Source organism: Pinus tabuliformis, chromosome Q (genome assembly GCF_031772625.1).
Source record: "Pinus tabuliformis cultivar Carrire ecotype Pingquan chromosome Q, CPIR1, whole genome shotgun sequence".
Lineage (NCBI taxonomy): Eukaryota > Viridiplantae > Streptophyta > Pinopsida > Pinales > Pinaceae > Pinus > Pinus tabuliformis.
The window spans coordinates 1,082,624,075-1,082,644,110 of NC_142296.1; the positions used below are offsets into that span (position 1 = coordinate 1,082,624,075).

Below are 20,036 nucleotides of genomic sequence, written 5' to 3' on the forward strand. Positions count from 1 at the left end.
CCATGTTTCTTCACTGGTTTTCCTTCACTTTACAGGGTTTTCCTTGGGATAACATATTTGTATACTTATCTGTGTCATTTCATTTCATGATGCTCCTGTACTCATTTTTCAGTTCATTTCATCATTATGCGCCCCTAGTTTTAGTCACTAGCTCCTTTGATTTATTTTGTCTTTAGTGGACATTAATAATTTCAATTTCATTTTTTTTTTTCCCATTTTCTGCATCATATTCTTCTTGCTGATCCTAGTCCTTGGAATATCTCCTCATTACTTGTGACCCCTATCACCCCCGTCATATAGCATGAGGTATTTGATCCATTGACCCTGCTGGGTAGGTTGTGTATGGAGTGTTGTGGCTTTTTCATATCTTGTTATCAGATGCACATATTGTTGAGAAATCTAGGGGCAGCTAAATAGGTGATTTCACTTTCTTTGATAACTGCTTGTGATGTCTTTTTAATTAATTTGATTAGCTTCTTCTTCAACTCGATTATTATTGTGTTTTCTATCATCAAGCAGCTACCAAACAATAAAGATCAATAAGACAAGATGACACAGAATGTAGGCTGTAAGCCAGGGCTGAAACATCTCCTTTTGAGAGGAAAACCCACAATAACTTTTCTTTTCTATAGAACTTCAAATGATGAATTCCAAGAGCTAAGACCCTTGTCAAAGATTCCTCCAAGACCAAGTCAAACCTTCCTTTGATGAGCTTCTCTTCCACAATGTCAACGCCAGTCAAACCTGCTCCACAACTTCAAATTTCGACCCTTCCTCAGATTTTCGGCATGCTGCTTCAGGACTGCAATTTTGGCTTATACTGCAAAAACCCTAGGTTACGCGTGTGAGATAAAATGGTGATTTTCTTCCTTTTTCTCCTTCGCTTGGGCAGTAGCTTCTTCTCCAACAATTCGGCTTGGAAGATGATCCTTCTTTTATCTGATTTCGGTCTCCTGCAATATTTCGATCTTTGCTGCAATGGTTGATGCCCTAACTCTTTCGCACGTGTGAGGAATAATGCCTAGAGACAGTCAAAAATTTCGGTCTTTCTTATTCTCAAGTTGCTCTCCTTTTTCGCTAGCTAGAAGGCTTCTTTTTCCCTTGATCGAACTTGTTTTGAGCTTGATTGATGATCATAAATGAGGCCGGGTGCTTCTAATTTATAGTCTTCTCTTGGTGGCCAAATGGCCCTATCTTGAGGCCAACTTGTCCCTTCTTGTAGGCCGGCATCTCTTCTTGAAGGTTGACTTGTCTTGGAGGAATTCTTATGACACTTTGACTTTACAATACGTTTCTTTGACTTGATACATGATGCCCAAGAGGGTCTTCCATACATGACAATGACTCAATTGACTTGTTGACTCAATAGGTGCTTGACCTATAAATAAAATAACCTTGAGCATGAAACCCATGCTTCAAGAACCTTGAGCAGCTGCCCTTGATCAAGCAAATGAGTAAGTTATGATCCACAAAAAATTATTCTAGCCACCAAAAATCACTTACCACTCCTTTAGATAAGAAATACTTGTGAAAACCCCAGTTCATGCAGTAAATAAGCCCTCTAGGGCTAGTGGCTCCCACAAAGAGGCTAGGCGTTGCAATTTGGAGATATGGGTTTGGTAGATTAGGGCTTCTAGACCCTAGATCCACCCTTTAAACTTGAATGCGCTCCTTCCTTTGGCTAGATGGCTCCTCCAAGGATGAATGTGTGCCCAAAACTTAGCTGTCTAGGCTAGGTGAGGGCTTAAACCCACTAACTTCAGATTTGTTCTTGAATCTTCAAGCTATGACACCTGCTGTTAGAAATTCATAAAGGCAAAAAGATTTTCTTATGTTGACAATTACTTGCGATATTCTTGTATTCTTATTAATTTTCTTTATGTTCTTTTATCTTCTTTTCATCAAGCAATCATCAAATCAAAACATGAAGATCAACGACACCAGATGTAGGCACTCAGCCAGGGCTAAAACCCCTCTCTAGGGGAAAACCCAGTCAAACTCTTCCACTAATCAAATTGAGATAGACCAAGACCTTAGACCAGACCAAAAGACCTCCTTCCTCTACCAAGTTAGCCTTCCAAGATGATTCTACAAACTTCAGTAGTCTCCTCTTGTCTATCAACTTTAGAACGATAGTCCTAAATTTCGGCCCAGGTATTCTAGAATTTCGGCCCTCCTGCAGCTTTAGCTCCTTCGCACGTGTGAGACAAAGAGAGAAAAATTTGATTTCTTTTTGCTTAATAAAGACTTCCTTCTCCTTCTCTAGGTTTTCCTCCTCCTTCCTTGAATTTCACACCCTTTTATTGCTTCCAATTACTGCAGATCGAACTTGAGTGAGTGTGTTCGAAATGAGGCCGAGTTGCTGCCTTTATATAGTGAATTTGTGAGGTCGAATTCCCTTGATGAGACCGATTTGGTGGAGGAGGCCTAGAAGACCTAATTTACACAAAAATAATTTTTTCCTTGATAGATGAAGCCCAAGAAGGGCCTTTTACATAATGATACGGACAAGGACTCTTCACACAAACCCTAGAAGCCTACAATGGAGGCTTTGACCTATTAACCATTGACCCAAGCATGAAAACCATGCTTTATTAAGTAATTTTCTTTTATAATATATATATATATATATATATATATATATATTTTAAATTTTTTATTTCTATTTTTATTTTATTTTATTTATTTTATTTTTTTTTTTTTTCTTTTGATAAGTACATTACATCATGACTCATACAATTATGAAGACCGACACTAGTTACATTCTTCAACATTCCTTCTTAATTAGGGAGGTATTCATAATTACATGTATAGAGGTACATGGAAGATCTCAAAACGATATGCTCTATGAAAAATCACAACATGTAGTGCTACAGATTAGATACTTGACCAGGGTACTCTAATCGGGTGGGCTTAAGGTGTACTCAAGCTTTGGCCACTCTAGGTACCATCAGGATTTTAAGCTCTAACACCAACCCAGGGATCTAGGTGCGTATCTAAGGTCGAAGCTCCATGACCAACGCCAACTCCTTACTAGATATCAACACATAGGCTGGCCAAATGTCCACCCAAGCATCTTGTTGCCACAAGATGCTTCATCTCTCCTTATCAACTAAATCAAATATACATCCACCACTCCAAGCATGCTTCAAACGTTCAATCTTTTTATGGAGAGATCCTGCACAATCTCAACCCCAATTAGTGATAAACCTTCAAGTATATATGCCAGTAAACACAAACCTTTGGGGTCCTCAATCATTATGATCCTACTTATATCATCATCAAGTTACAACTTGTTGGAAGCTTTCTTCTTTCATTTCTTTAGTAGCACCAAATACAACCTCAGTACTTCTCAAGTCTTTGTTTGCAAATCCATCAATATTCATTCATCGACTTCATTCTTTCTTCAAAGTATTTACTATGACTGTCATAATATGTACTCCCTCTTAACTGGGGAGATATACCTTTTCTTCTATCCAAGTTCCCTCTCAAATCAACAACTTCATGCTTTTACAACATTGGAGAGACTTCAATCTTTCAAGGCTTCATTCTTTCTCATGGCATCAAGGTCATTCTTATCATCTTCAATTATGAACATCTTCAACATCTTAAAGATTATGTACCTGCAAAACTTTAATAACAAGTACAATCAAATACAAATATACAAAAGCATGAAGTCAACTATATCAAAATCATGTCATTACAATGGAAGCATCAAAAAAGTCAAGCTTTTGACATCAAATACCTAAACCTAGTTAGGTTATATTTAGCAAGGGTCACATCTTTTATATTCTAGACTTTAACAACTTGCTAGGGTTTTGTCACAAACCTTGGACTCTATTTTTTGAGACAAAGCCTTAGATATCAACGATTCAATCAAGATATCAATCTAATCATTGTACTATACATCTAAGATTTTAGCAATATGCTCTTAGACATACATCATACATGTCAAATTCTACTAGGGTTTGTTGCAAACCCTAGAATTTATCATAAAAACTAAATCATATTAATGATAAAAAAACAATATGCTTCTAGGGTTTCATCATCATTCCCTACAATGTCAATCTCTACTAGGGTTTCGTTATATACCCTAGATTTCATCAATAATCAAGATAGCATACTTACATATACATATCTAGGGTTTCACTAGTATCTCATCAAAACATCTATTAGATAAATCCAAGATAAACATCAATACATCGAAGTTAGATATACAACAATTTTGCCCAGGCTAGGATTTAGATCGTAGAAAATTTCTAGGATCTTACTATAACTATTGCAAGGGTTTTGTTCATAAACCCTAGTTCACCAAACCCTAAAAATCTAGGGTTTCATTATATAACGTAGACATTAACAGTAAACAACCCTAAAGGACTATGGTTTTTTACCACTATATTATCAAAACCCTAAACTTCAAAAGAATAGGATTTCATTATATGTTTTAGAATTTATTATCAAACCCTAAGAAGATTAGGGTTTCATAATCAACATTGACATACCCTTAGCATCAAGAGGTTAGGGCTTTATAGTGAACCCTAAAGGTTAGGGCTTCATAAGAATGATCAAATGACAAGAGATAGTATAACGAGGGTAGATTTAGTCTAATGAGTAATCACCCTAACAAGAACCTTTATGATTCAAAACCATAGACATAAAGATGTTAGTAATATAAAGCAAATTTTAAGTAAGAATGATCAAACCTTTTGCAACAAAACTTGTAATCTAAAACATAACTTTACTTGTTCTTTAACGAACCTTGTAGGATATCAATTCTTGAAGGGCTTTCTTTGCAACAAAACTTTCTTTCATGATTCAAGTCTTTCCTTTGAAGTTTCCTCCATAAACTTTTTGTATTCTACAAGCTTTCCTACCAAGGAAAATATAAAGAAAAGGTTATTAGTATACAATACAAATAAATCTTGATGTGAGGAGGAAACCAAACATGAAAAATGAAACAAAGAACAATATACTTATCTTTTGGTAAAATGGTGAAGGCTCTCTCCTAATCCAGTCCTTTTGAGGGATACCTAGAACTTGAACAATCCAAAAAGTTCTAAAAAATATTGGATCTGTTACCCACCATTTTGTGGGTAATATCCCTAGGAGAATTTTTCTCCAAGATGGTCCTCAGCGAGCAACGAGCAGCCCCTTGCAGCGATCAGCTAGCTCACTATGCCATTTCTCCGCCATCTGAGCCAACCATGTGGTCCCTCACCGATCTGCCATGATCGTATGTTTGAAGGTGGGCCTCTTGAAGCTGAAGGTATGCCTTGTCATTTTGAAATTGAGTTTTGTAGTTTGCTTATCATGGACACTTCTGGGTATAGATTATTGGGGGGATTCGACAGAAAGAATGGGCTAGGTTTGTGCTTTTGTGCCCTAGACCCCTTTTAGGACTTCACCTTGGATTCTAGTCTCGTGGGATCTCTTTTACTGACCACTTGATTTGAAGGATGGTATTTCATGGGAAACCTTGATTTTGGTTGCGTGGTCCCGCTCCCTTATTGTTAAAATTGGCAACTAGGGCCAAACTTGATGCGGGTCATCTTATTAATGGAAGTTGATATTTTTTTTGGATACCTCTCATCGAGAGGTGTAGGATTGATCTAAAGATCATCCGATTTCGATAAGTATTCATGGAGATATGAATTTATTTGTGTTATGGGACAATTCGTCAAGGTCGGCCAACAACCAAATAAACCCCACTTGTGCTCAACGTTTTAGTATAAATAGAGGTGGCCTTCAAGTCATTTTCAACACACTTGAGATCTCTTCCTCTCTACTTGTCTTTGGGTTTTAGTAGGAGGAGAGATCCTATGGGATCACGCTGCCCTAATCTAGAGGGCAGAAGCCGAAACTGCCGGAAAAGCCGGAACTGTTGGAACTGTCGGGAATTGTCGGAATTGCCGGGAATAGTCGGAACTGTCGGGAATAGCCGGAATTGACAGAACTGCCGGGAACTGTCGGAACTGCCGGGAAAAGCCGAAACTGTCGCGAATAGTCGGAACTGCTGGGAATAGTCGGGAACTGTCGGAATTGTCGGGAATAGCCGGAACTGCCGGGAATAGCTGGCACTATTGGGAATAGCTGGCACTATTGGGAATAGCTGTAACTGCTGGGAATAGCCAGAACTGTTGGGAACTGCCGGAATTGCTGGGAACAGTCGGAATCGCCGGAACTGGCGGGAACTGCCAAAACTGCTGGGAACAGCCGGGAATTGTTGGAGCATCTGTTTCCGAAGGAGAGCAACATGCAAGGGACAACTAACTAACATTGGGATAGTTGTATGGTACTTAGCAGCATATACACCAAGCATGCAATGTCACATCTAGCATGCAAGGGACAGCTAGCATGCAACAACAAGCATGCTAGGACAACAAGCAAGCAAGGGACAACAAGCATGCTAGGGACAACAAGCAAGCAAGGTGCAACTAGAGCATAAGTCAGTATGACAACATGGTGTAGCAATGGCACATAATGCAGTATTGTGATGGGTATAGTCATGATTAATGAAGCGTGATGAGATGCAACATAGTGATTATGGGTTCAGCATGGTGCAACACGGTGAGGTGCAGCATGATGACAAAATGCAGCACAACGATAGGTGAAGGAGTCACCTTGGAGAATCAGTTGAAGCAACATGTCTTCAACTGATCTCATGTATCATCTTCTTAGAGATGATCTTTGCTCTTATCTAGATAAGTCAAAGTGTTGACTTTTGTTGTAAACGTACTATCTCTCTCTCTCTCTCTCTACTGAACTATTGAAGAACATATAAGAAGAATTGATCAAGGGTTTCCCCACATTGGGGTTTGTCCCTGGCTAGCACCACATCTTGTGTCCTCTTGTCTTGGCTTGTCTTCTACGATTTATGTTTATGTTCTATTTTTAGTTTACTTTAATGCTGATGTGATTGCTAATCTGGAAAAGATATTGAGCTAACTGTGAAAATTGAAATAAATTGCTTTAAGCATAGAACATACCTAAAATTAACACTTATCCACTTATATTACCCCCTTTCCATTCATTATTACCCCATCCATCACTTCTCCCACCTGGGTCCACATAGGGTCAGCTCACCTCTTCCCCTTGCCCACACCTTGGGTCATGGCATGGAATGAAGCCCGGAGGTTGATGCAGCTAAAAGAAAGTTAAAAGCATATATGGCCACATTCAACATGAAAAGTACCACAAAATGCAAAATATGGTCGGGACAAAAACATTTAGCATGTGGGCGAAAGCCATTACATGAAGCTCTACCCCATCATCATGGCCATCACCTTGGTTCCAAAGGTTCTATGAACCTTCCTCATCATAAGTATTAAGAACCCATGATTGTCCCAACCCTTGGAGGGCGATGAATCGCTCTACTTTAAAGGGTGGAATTCGCTGCTATATCTTATACATCATGCTCTAACCCCTTGAGCCTCGAGCAGTTAAACAAAGAAAATCATAAAAAGGCAAAAGACATATAAGGAAGGGTGGAAAAATCAAGGTCGAGGCACCTCATGTACCAAGATTGCTCCTGTTGTACCTCTGAGATAGTAATAAGTCAGCTACCAATGCCAGAGCATCTAAAATAATTGTTTTGGGGTTTTTGGTTTTAGTTTTTGGAAGACCAATGAATGAAGACAGATGTAGAATTGAAATACTTAATACTTTGGATAATATTAATATCTCAGCAAAGGGTTGCTATAAAGCTTTACACAGTGATATAGATCAAAAATAGTGGTGAGAAGAAGACAAAAAATAATATGATTATCACAGTTTCCAGACTGTAAAACAGAACAATCATAAGTGTGAAAACCCTTTGAACTACGTTCCAAAGATTCAAGGCAGTATACATAAGCTTACAAAAGATGCTAATGATTTATTGATTAGAGGGGATTAGTTAAACAGACAGTTCATTAATCCATTCTCTTAATAGATGATCACTTCAGGAGCTTATAGGATTAAATTGAGACACAATTATTCCTACCTAGATATCTTTATAAGTCATAAGCATATGAAGAAAAACATAATGATTGATAACTGGAAAAACTTACAGGATAACACAAACTATGTAAAATTAAATTCAGAGTCCTCTGCTTTGTATTAAGGTTCCAGAAAGACTGAGTACATCAAGTGTCTACAAAAGCTTCCTTCAAAGGTGCAAACAGGTTCAAAGTAGAATAAAAAGTAACAACTTAACAAGCAATGAACTATGAACCTTGAACTTCGAACCCATAATAACTCGAGAAGAGAGTTATTTATACAATAATGAAACTAAGGAAATATCCTAAAATTGATTAAGATTTATTCTAGGAAAGGAAAGATCTTCATGCAAGAAGATAGGCACAGCTATTGAACTGCTTCTTGCTGTCCCTTTTATTCAAGTTGTGCTGGCTTTGTTGTTTGATATTTTGCCCCTTTAAGCTGCTTGATTGTTTGTATCCTTTACGCTGGTTGATTCCTTCATTTGATCTTTCATCTGATACTCTTTAAACTCTGTGAATATCCTTTGACCTGCTGAGTAGCCTTTACTGTGTTCTTTTACCTTTACTGTGCATTTCAGTTTTTTACTGTGTTTTTCAACAGTAAATCCTTTTAGATTTTATGTCACATGGTAAAGTAATTTGATATGATCTTCATATTTGTCTTCAAACTGTATGCAAGATTTTTTCTTTGTAAGCCTGGAACAAAAGTTTTTACTTGCAAAACACAGAAATTGTTAAGAAAACTGGCGACAGAGGAGGACATTAATGGCTTTATTGAGCTCAGGAGGATATTGGAAGGAGTCCAGAGCATATCGGAAGGTAAAATAATGGCTTTATTGGTCGCAGAGGCTTATGGAGGGTTTACTGTGAAAACAGGGGAAGCAAAGCAAAATGGTGATTTTTTGGTTTAAATGGAAAAACAGTCTACTTTACGAATTATGGCACAAAGTGAACAGTGGCCGTTTTGTTGTTATGCGGGAGGTGGTTTTGGTTTTCATCGCATCATTTTATGGGGCGCGGGCGGTTTTGGGAGGGGTCCCCCGATATGATCTGAGCTTGACACATAGCAAGGGAGGTCAGTGGAATACTGCTTTTCAGGTGGGTAATGCTCGTATAGAGAGCCAACCCGAAATTGTCGAGGGCCATTGGATTTGAATGGATTTGATCGAACGGTGGTGAAACGAAAGAGCACCGTAGAGGTAAGAGGAAAGAGCAATGGAGGGGCCCAATGATTAATTATGACGGCAATGGCTTTATTATGGGTTAAAATTGAGATTAGCGGTTAAATGGAGGTTTAGGCTATTTCTTCGTTTAAATCATAAAAACCTTTTAACAAAGAAATTCTTCGCAAGACACGGTATGGCGGACTTGAAAAAGTATGAATTCGGGCGGATAAATGATATCGGGTTCGGGTTCATTGCATATTGCAATCGGGGTTTAGCGAAGGAAGGCCCATCGCAAAGGAATGCAATAGGGGCCGGACGCGATATGGAAATAAAGCATGAATGATATTGCGTCGTGTCCGGGTTCTCATCGCAATTGGAGATCGCAATAGCGGAGGGTAATGCTTTTAGCCGAGCCTTGCGATGGAGGTGGATGCGATATGGGTAATGTATTATGATATATATTTCGGTTGGATCCGGGTCGATCGTGCATCGCATATCGCAATGCGGAGGAGAGTGTATTCATGTTGAAAGGATTGTGATTCGCGATATGCGATGTTTTATTTAGTACATAGTTTTATAATAAAACTAAAGGTTTCAGGATATTTTAATAAGGGAGTTAATATATACGGGAAATGGAACTTTTTAGGGGTTTAATACTATAGGTTAGTGTTAATATGAAATATGAGCGGAAAGGGGAAATGCACTAAGTATAATGCTTTTCATGGGTTATTTGCTTTTCGCATATATACATCAATACTTAGGCTAAACATAATTTTGTGGGTTTTTTGGGTAAAAGGGGATTTAACATGGGATTTTCGCTTTTCCTAGGCAAAAGGATTTTGACCTTAGGAAAAAGGGTTTTTATGGAAAATGAATGAATATGAACTATATGAAGGTGGGAAGGGGAAATTAGTAAATATAGGAATGAATGAGGATAAGGGAAGTTAATTAATTTATCTTGTAGACCTTCATTTACTTGTGTAATTGTATCATGGACATAGAAACATATGGTAAAACATGATAAATGTACATTTTGTCCAATCAATTATCAAACTTCTGCAACTTTTCTTCTACTTACCTTTTGCTTATTCTATCATTTTTTCTTCACTTAATGGGTGCATTTAAGCTAGCAAACCCTTTTCCTTTCTTTTTATTTTACAAAAGCAAATTATCTAATTCTAACCTTATAACATCCAAGGGCTCAGATTAAACTGATGAGCACCTTATTATTCTCTACTTAACTACTGATTTGCCAAGATTAAACAGTTTGGCTAGATCTTTATTCTCTAACTATAAAATCAAATTTAAAGCATGAAGTAGTCAAGATTAAACAGTTTGGTTGTCATGGGTTGTGGCATTTATAACAAGCTGCACACAACCATTATTTTGCAGAAACAATAGTAGTGGCATTTAGACTTGCTCACTTTCAGAGTTTATTTGTTTTCTTTTCTTTCTAACCTAACATTTTCTTTTTGTTTTTATTTTTTAGGACATCTAACCTAACATTTTCTTTGATATGGACATTATCATCAAGATATTTTTAAAAACATTTTATTCACTATTGTTATGTCCATATCCTAACTTAACATTTTTTCTAAATATTTATTATTTTATTCTACCTTATCAAAACCAAAAAATGCTATAACAACTCCCTCCTACACCTTATAAACCAAAGTGTGGGCTTCCCTCTTAATAACTACCCCTATGCCTCAGCGTGCGACCCAGGGCTTCACCCTCTCATTCCCTACCTCATTCACCTATCTGCCACATGCCACCACCTTTTGATGGATGTACCTTGACTATATTATGCCCTTTAGAAGCAGAAACCACCTAATAGGGTGCTTGGTTAACCCCATTAGGAGTTTAGGGCACATTGGCACATCTTGAAGCCTATTATGGAAGGGCAAGCCATTATAAAGTCCCCACCTATTGTCCATGATTAGGTAAGCTCATTTGCTTGATTTCTCCAATTAATTGTTGTACTGAAAGCCTAGGGGATGCATCGGATCTTATGCAGGATTGCAGATGGTTTCCATTTGGGGTTTGGTCTCCCTACATAGGGTCCTAATCCTCTAGAGGGCTACATTGGCACATATAGGGTGAGTGTTGAGAGCCATGGGCCTCCACATTAGCAAATTTCACTTCATGGATCCCCATAGCCATTCAGGGATTGTTCGTGGTTGACTCATTGGACGAGGAGGATACACCTGATCCATCATGCCCAACTGGCCCCAGATCTACACCATACACTTGACAGATGATCCAGGACTTCTACGATGATGTGGCATCTCCTACATTGTCATCCTGGCCCTTGAGGGTGACCTATAGGCATCTTCGATTTGTTTGGAGACCCATGAGGACACTTGTGTACCCCCGCAGTCATTAGGAGCACCACAGGTTATTATAAGGGGCCAACCCCTTGTCCATTGCTTTTGAGGGTCCTATTCTTCATTGTGGCACCCATGGACCTCATTAGGCCTCTTAGAGGGCCCTACGACATGCATAGATTATTATTTGCCCTCTTAAGAGGCTTATCTTTTCATTTGTGAGCTAGTTTGGTGGGTTTGTCACCAAAATTAGGTCATTTGCACATTATTTTATTTTTAGGGGCTAATGTAGGCTCATTAGCTAAATCGAACTCCTAATTAGTGTATAAATAGGAGTTAGTTAGATTCATTTTTATCGTCACTTCACTCGGGATTTCTTTATCTTTAGAGAATTTCACACTTTTTCCTTGGAGGATTATTTTGGATGACGGATGAATTTTGATGTATAGATTTGGGCTATTTCTATCTTAGAGCTTCTTATTTACAAATGTGATGCTGGTTGGATATACTCTCTAACATTGTAAGTACAAATTTAATGCTATTTTCTTGTTGCTGCATACATTTGAATTTCACTATGATTAGGGCTAATTGCTACATGTACGAAATGTGGAATTATGTGTCTATTTAGCTTATTCTTTGTATGGGCCATTGTTAGATGAATGAAATGTTCTAGAGATCGTGTTATCTTGATAAGCTTGCACCATTTGTATGAAGTATAAATGCTTGAAAGTGACTTTTTTTGTCTTTCCTCTAACATTGGACAAAGTTGACTTTTGGAGCCTCCTTGAATGAGAAACTAAATCCTTCTTCATTATTATCTTTGACTCCATATCCCCAAGTGAATTAGGCACTAGTCCCTTAAAAAGGGTGACCATTTAAGCCTCTTTTGACCCTTTTCCCCTTTTCTCCTAGGTCTATCCCCATTAGGACACCTAGGGCATCAATTTTCCAAGAAACAGGCCGCAAGAAAACTTCGATCTCCTAGATACAACTGCGCTGGTGGGTCCCCTTGCTCTCCTCCAAACTTGAGGCAATTTTGACAGTGGAATCTCCAGATACCCCAAGCCCTAGCTCTAGGATCAAGTTTCGCCTAGGTGTTCCCAAGGCTTGAAACTAATAGGATCAATTTGACATCTTTGGGAGAACATTCTTGTTTGATCCTTTCCCCTCACCTTTACCAGGTTAAGAACATCATTGGTTTCCAAAATCCACCCCCTAACCTGGGCTGGGTCCACTTGGCCTTGTGTGGTCCCATTCTTCACCAAAGCCTTGTGTAGAATCTATATTGAATATGTATGGGATTAGATTATCCTTTACTCCAAAATTTTATGCTTAGCAAGAATAATATCCATTCTCTTTTTCCATGCCCTATAGTTGGAGGCCTCTTCTAGCTTATTTTCAGAATTCATTGTCATGTCTTCCTTTCTTGATATAGACTTTCATCTTCTTATATGATCCTTTCCTTTGACCCTTTCAATAGATCTTCAAGCTGCCTTTTTTCCCCTTCTTCACCTTAGCTCTAATACCATGTTAGAAAATCAGAAAGACAAAAAGATTTTTCTATGTTGATAATTACTTGTGATATCCTTGTATTCTTATTAACTTTCTTTATGTTCTTTTCATCAAGCAATCATCAAATCAAAACACGAAGATCAACGACACCGGATGTAGGCACTCAGCCAGGCTAAAACCCCTCTCTAGGGAAAAACCTAGTGAAACTCTTTCACTAATAAAATTGAGATAGACCAAGACCTTAGACCAGGCCAAAATACCTCCTTCCTCCACCAAGTCAACCTTCCAAGATGATTCTGCAAACTTCAGTAGTCTCCTCTTGTCTAGCAGCTTCAACTCAACAACAATCTAGAATTTCGGCCCCCTTGTAGCTTCAACTCCTTCACACGTGTGAGACAAAGAGAGAAAAATTCGACTTCTTTTTGCATGATAAAGACTTCCTTCTCCTTCGCTAGATTTTCCTCCTTCCTTGAATTTCACACCCTTTCATTGCTTCCAACTACTGCAAATCGAACTTGAGTGAGTGTGTTCCAAATGAAGTCGAGTTGCTGCCTTTATATAGTGAATTTGTGAGGTCGGATTCCCTTGATGAAGCTGACTTGTCCTTCTTGAGGCCAACTTGGTGAAGGAGGCCTAGAAGACCTAATTTACACAAAAATAAATTTCTTTCTTGATAGATGAAGCCCAAGAAGTGTCTTTTACATAATGACAAGGACAAGGACTCTTGACACAAACCCTAGAAGCCTGCAATGGAGGATTTGACCTATTAACCGTTGACCCAAGCATGAAACCCATGCTTTAATAAGTCAATTTTTTTTATAATAAAATTTCTTTTTCTTTGTTTTGATAACTACATTACATCATGACTCAAATACAATTATGAAGACTGACACTAGTTACATTCTTCAACACCTACAAGTAGGATAAATAGAGCCAATCCACGAGATCTAACAAAATCTAAAATAAAAACCCCAAATAACTATTTACAAAAGGAAAAATAAAATACAAGGGTTAGTAAGGTTATATTCACAAATTATTTACACTCTCTACAATAAAATACAAGCTGTAATTACTAATTAGCAAATAAATCTTTTATAGCCCAAGTAGATTTTTGAGAATGGGATAGATAAATAAATTTTTTATTTGACATACCGGTCAAAACCCTATGCCATAAATCGTTAGATAAGTCGAGAAGCCAAACAAGGTGTGGTCACCTCAAAGTCTATCTACTTTGGGTTTGCCCAAGGGTTGAATCACCTGAAGATCTCTACACACTTTGAATCATAAATTGATAGTTTCAAAAGGGGCATAGATACACATTTAAATCCCTCAAGATCTAGAGATACCTACTAGATCGAGTGAGCAGAAAAAGTTTCTCTAGAACCCAACACCTAAAACAAGATACCTATGCTAATAGATGATCCAACTACTAACTATTGAAACAACAATATTCAATAGTACACAGTTAGAGCATTAAAGCCATTCAACACATACCATAAATCATTGAGAGAGAGACACCTTGAATTGAAACCCCAAAGACTTTTGATTTTATTCCAGGAAAATATCCAGCAGAGCTTAGCTGAGTACATAAGATCATCCAAAGATGATGTTACAATGAGGAGCCATAAAGCTCCTTATATAGAAAAAATGAGGGTTCTAGATCCCTCCTAGTGGAAAAACGACTAGTTTGACTTGATCTTAGGCTTGATCCTTGCAAAAATAATTTTGTCCATTGATAACTGCTGCAGAAATCTCCAAGAATTTTGACCCTTTAAGAAAATCGAACTTCTAGGTGTTCTTGGTCCTTTGGACAAACTTCAAAAATAGAATTGTCGTTACTTGTGCAAAATAATCAATTGCTTGGTCCAAAAATTTTGACTTGCTGGAAAAAATAGTCTTCTGGGTCCAACGAATTTCTAGACTGGGACTTTCTACCTTGGAAATGAGGGTTTTGATTTTGAATTGAACTTTTCCCTTTGAAAAATAGTCTCAATAATTTTTTGATAATTTTTCCACTTGGAGAGTTATTAATTTTTTCTCATTTTATTTTTTTGACAATTTCTAGATAATTCATTTTTAGTTTGCCAGAAAATTAATTAAAATACTCAAGAGGGGATTGCGAATATTTTTCCACCCTCTAAGTGGGTCAACAATATTTTGGTAATGGTGTTCTAATTATGAGGAATCATTCACCAAAAATATTCATAGACACACTTTTACATCAAGATTTTACAATAATCAACACTTAGAAGGGGAATTTCACACATAGACACAACCTCTTTAAACACAACCAAATTTTGCGACACAAGTCAGATGATCTAGTATGATAAAAATACATCGATTCGATAACACTAGGACTCACTTAAGACCTTATCAATGAATTCTACCCTAGCTTTGGGGTATGCTTGGGAGAGAAACTCTGGCAATTATTCGTGTTTACAAACACAAATAATTTGGGGAGGTTAGAAAACTCCCTAGAGTGAAACTCTTTGAGAAGAATCATATGCTTCACCAAGTATTGTTACATGGCTTAATAGTCATATTAGAATCATTTTTACAATACAATAGCAGAATTTGGGATTACAATGATAATAGTGACTCAAAAATTTCTATCCACTGCTCTATACTCTGCTTCTTGGAACTGTTGACATGTACATAATCAACATGACCTCCACTAAGGCCTTAGAGATATAGGAGGTGCATTGCTTGGAAAACTTGGATTGAAGTGTTAGTTTTCTTGAAAATCTGTGCACTACTTAGATGAATTACTGAAAACAAGGCAAGTGAAAAATGAAACCAAATTTACTTTCACCAAGATATAATGTTTCTTAACTTTCAATAAGTAGCGGAAAATAATTGAGATAAAAACACATGCACACAAAATTGACATGCTTGTTTTACCATGGAACCCACAAGGGAAAACCTGCTTTCTTTGTTGTGGTATTTTATTTATCTATCTCAAGTAAATGGATCTATTATAATTCACACTGCTACTATAGCCAACAATATGTCTCTGAGAAAGCGCTAGGCTTCTCCTTAATGTTCTTAGCTCTACCACTGTCTTTTGTTGAAGATAGTCTTGAATTGCCTTGAGAATCTTGATCCCTACTCCAAAATCCTTGCGCACTTTGTCTCCTATTTCCTTGCGCATTTCTGGCTCCTATTTCCTTATGCACTTAGGCTCCTATATCCTTGCGCACAATTGCTCCTAAATCCTTGCGCACAATTGCTCCTCAACTGATGCACATTCCACAATAAAGAATGATTTGTGATCTTGTGCCTTCATCCTTCTCTTTATAGATAGAAATCGATGCATGCAGGAGGCCTAGTCGAATTTCAGTTCACACTAGTGTCACGAGTTTCCTTTGCTAGTTAACTGGAGCAAGTCCTAGTTACACTTGGACTAGCTCTCAGTTAACTAGCTCAAGTTCCTCCTTGATTTACTCTAGTTGTGATTGCGAGTTAACTGAGAACTCAACTCATTCTCTCTCTAATCAACATTGGAGTCTTAACTCGTTCTAACTCAACTTGTCACTGCCACCTCATCTTGTAGTCAAATTGAAGAAGACTCCAACTAACTAAAGCTCCAACACTACGCATGCAAACTTGATGACCATTCCAGTAAACTGGAAATCAACTCATCGTAACTGAAGTCTATCTCATGAATTCGCATCCATGCTAGAGAAAGACTAATTTGTGGTCTTCACTGGCTAAGGCACAAGCCAGAAGACCTTCCATCGCTACATTTTCAACACTCCTTCTTAGCAAGGAAGGGATTCTGTACAACTCCCAACTTATCTCTAAATTTGACAAAACTACCTCTTGCCAATGCCATGGTCAAGATATTTGTTGTCTAATCCTCTGTTGGAATGTAAGGTAGCTTCACTACCCCTTTCTGCGCATAGTCCTTGAAATGATGATACTTGATCTTGATATGCTTGGAGCAATCATGAAACAATGGATTCTTAGAGAGATTAATGCAAATCTGATTGTCAAAGTGTATCATAATGGGCTCCATCCCCTTCCTGAAAAGTCCCACAAGCAACTTCCTCATCCAGATAGCTTCACATGCTGCCAAACTGGCAGTCATGTACTCGACCTCTACTGAATTGAGTTGTAATTGATCTTTGCTTCTTGCTGAACCAGGAAACTACTACTGATCCAATGTTGAAGACGCAACCTGAAGCACTCTTCTGATTTGTGGAGCTCCTTGCCCAATCTGCATCTGTGAAGCCCTCAAGCCTCACTCCATCAACATGTCTGTACCATAATCCATAATTTGCCGTGACTCTGAGATACATCAAAACATGCTTCGCAACAACCCAGTTAGCTCTAGTAGAATCCATCATGAACTAGCTCAACTAGTTTATTGCAAAACATATGTCACGTCATGTCTTGACTAAGTACATCAACGACCGGATGAGCTGCTTGTAGTTGTACAATGTATCATCTACTCGCTCTGCTTTGCTCGCGTCCACCTTCCTCCAGTTTGTGACTAGAGGTGTGGTCCTGGGCCTGCAATCATGCATATGGAACCTCCCGAGGATCTTTGTAGAGTACTTCCCCCTGCCCCGGGAAGATTTCCCCATCACCTTGCCATACCTCCATCCCATGGAAATAGTGCATAAGCCCTATGTCCTTCATCTCAAACTCTCTTGCAAGATCTTCCTTGCAATCCTGAATCAAGCTGTCTACCCAGTTAGGATAAGATCGTCAACATAGAGCACTAGAATGAGCGGAAGCTCTCCAATCGTGATGTAGTACAGGTTGGCATTTGGCTCACTCTTATTGAATCCCAATCCCTGAAAGTAGCTATCAATGCGAGTGTAACATGCTCTCATAGCCTGCTTGAGCTCATAAAGAACTCTCTTTATCAAACAAACATGAGTGTCTTTGCTGAAAGTCTCAAACCCCTATGGCTACTCCATATATATCTCTTCCTTAATTGCCCTGTTGATCAACGCTGTCTTCACATCCATCTGGTGGATCTTCCACCCCATTTGAGCTGGAAGTGCCAAAATTGTCTTGATGTATGGATTACGTTCCATTGGAGTGATTGTCTCCTCATAGTCAATACCCTCAAGCTGCGCGAAGCCCTTGGGCATAAACCTGGTCTTGTACTTCTCCATACTCCCATTTGCTCCATGCTTCACCTTGTACACCCAACATGAGCCTACAACTTATTTGTCTTCTGGCTATGGCACAATTTCCTAGACATCGTTATTCGTGATGGAAGAATATTCCTCCACCATGGCATCTCGCCAAACTTGCTGAGAGGCTGCCTCCTCATAACAAAAAGGTTTTGTGTCCAATAACTCGGTTATCAATGCCATATATCTAGTGTAACTCTATGGTTGCTTGCTCTGCCTGAACATAGAGCTAGGAGTCTCAACTTGCTCCTAGGCCTCCTGAATCAACCTCTTGGCCCACTTGGCTCTCTTCCTCCCTGTGCTGGGAGTCATTGACTGAGTGGCTACCTCCACTTGTCTTGGTCTCTCCTCCTCATCCTGCAGTGATTCCTTGTCATCCTGCTGTACGACCTGCTTTCCACTTGGTTGAGACTCAATCTGTGATACTGGCTGAGGCTCCTGCTTGGGAGCGAGTAGCTCCTCCTTAGGTACTCCAACCTGCTCTTGCTCCAAGGACTCCCTCAGAGCTCTGTCCTCCTCAAACCTCACGTCCCGCCTAATAATTGTCTTCTTGAGTGATGGTATATACACCTTGTATGCCTGAGATGTCTCACTGTAACCCACGAAAATTCCCTTTTCAGCTGTGGGCTCCAACTTCTTCCTGCTCTATTTGGGCACATGGCAGTAAACTTTAGTGCCAAAGATGCGAAAGTGAAAAACATCAGGCTTCTTGCCTATGAAAGCCTCCTCTAATGTAACTTGTTTAGGCACTCTGTGTGGATTCCTATTTTGCAAAAATACTACAGTGTTGCATGCCTCTACCCACAAGAACATGGGTAGTCCCTAGTCATGCGAAATGGCCTTGGCCGCTCCAACTATGTTGCGGTTCTTCCTCTCAGCCACCCCATTCTATTGAGGGTTATGGGGTGTTGTAAGATCTCTCCTAATTTCCTCCTTGGCACCTAATTTCCTCCTTGGCACACACGTCCTTGAAAGCATTGGAGACATATTTCCTGCCATTGTCACTCCTCAATGCCTTGATCTTCTTCCCGGTCTAGTTTTCTACAAAGGCCTTAAACTCTAGGAACTTGGAGAAGACCTCCTCATTCATAAAGGAGATCCATGCTTTCTGAGAATAGTCATCTATGAAAGTGACATAGTACCTGTGTCTCATGAGGGATGGAGAAGAGAAGGGCCCACATACGTTTGAATGTACCAGCTCCAAAATCCCTTTGGCTCTGCTGTCTCGGCCCTGAAAAGATGACTTGGCATACTTGCCAAGTGTGCACCCCTTGCACACATCATGCTGGTCAAATGCGCGCTGTGGTAGTCCTGTGGCTATCTGCTGAAGGATCTTTAGTGCCCCATGATGCAAATGCCCCATGCGTCTGTGCCAAAGCTCCCCCACGTCTCTGCTCTGCGCACTTCTTGCCTTGCTGCTCAAGGCTGCGCATGTCTCAACCTGCAACCTATAAAGATTCTTCATCCTCACACCAATTTGCTTCATGGATCCAAAAGCTAAGTGCTTGAGGTAAGCCTTACCTCTGCTAAAAATGACATCATAACGTTGTCCTCCACGGTAGCAACAAAAACAAGGTTCTTCTTAAGGCCTGGAACATCAAGGACATCCCTAAGATGGAGAGAGATACCATAATCCCTCTCAAAATTGATAGTACCTAATCCCCTAGTCAATTTCTTGCCATCATCTGTAGCTCAATGTGAAACTGCATGTCCTTCTCCTTCAGCTGGCTAAAATATTCCTTGTTCTCGGTCATGTGGAAGGATGCTCCAGAATCAATGTACCATATGCTGCTGCCTACTAAGCTTGCCATGCAAGCTATCAATGAGAAGTATTTCTCGAATTGAGAAGAAAACACATCTACCTCAGTTGATGCGGTCACATGGTCCTTACTAGACCCCATC

General features: G+C 39.0%; 1 protein-coding gene across 1 annotated transcript in view; it reads left to right on the top strand.

Annotated features, from left to right (window-relative positions):
* The window catches only part of GCS1 (glucosidase 1), a 450,551-nt gene that overhangs the window by 16,178 nt on the left and 414,337 nt on the right, over nucleotides 1-20,036 (top strand). The window lies entirely within an intron of this gene.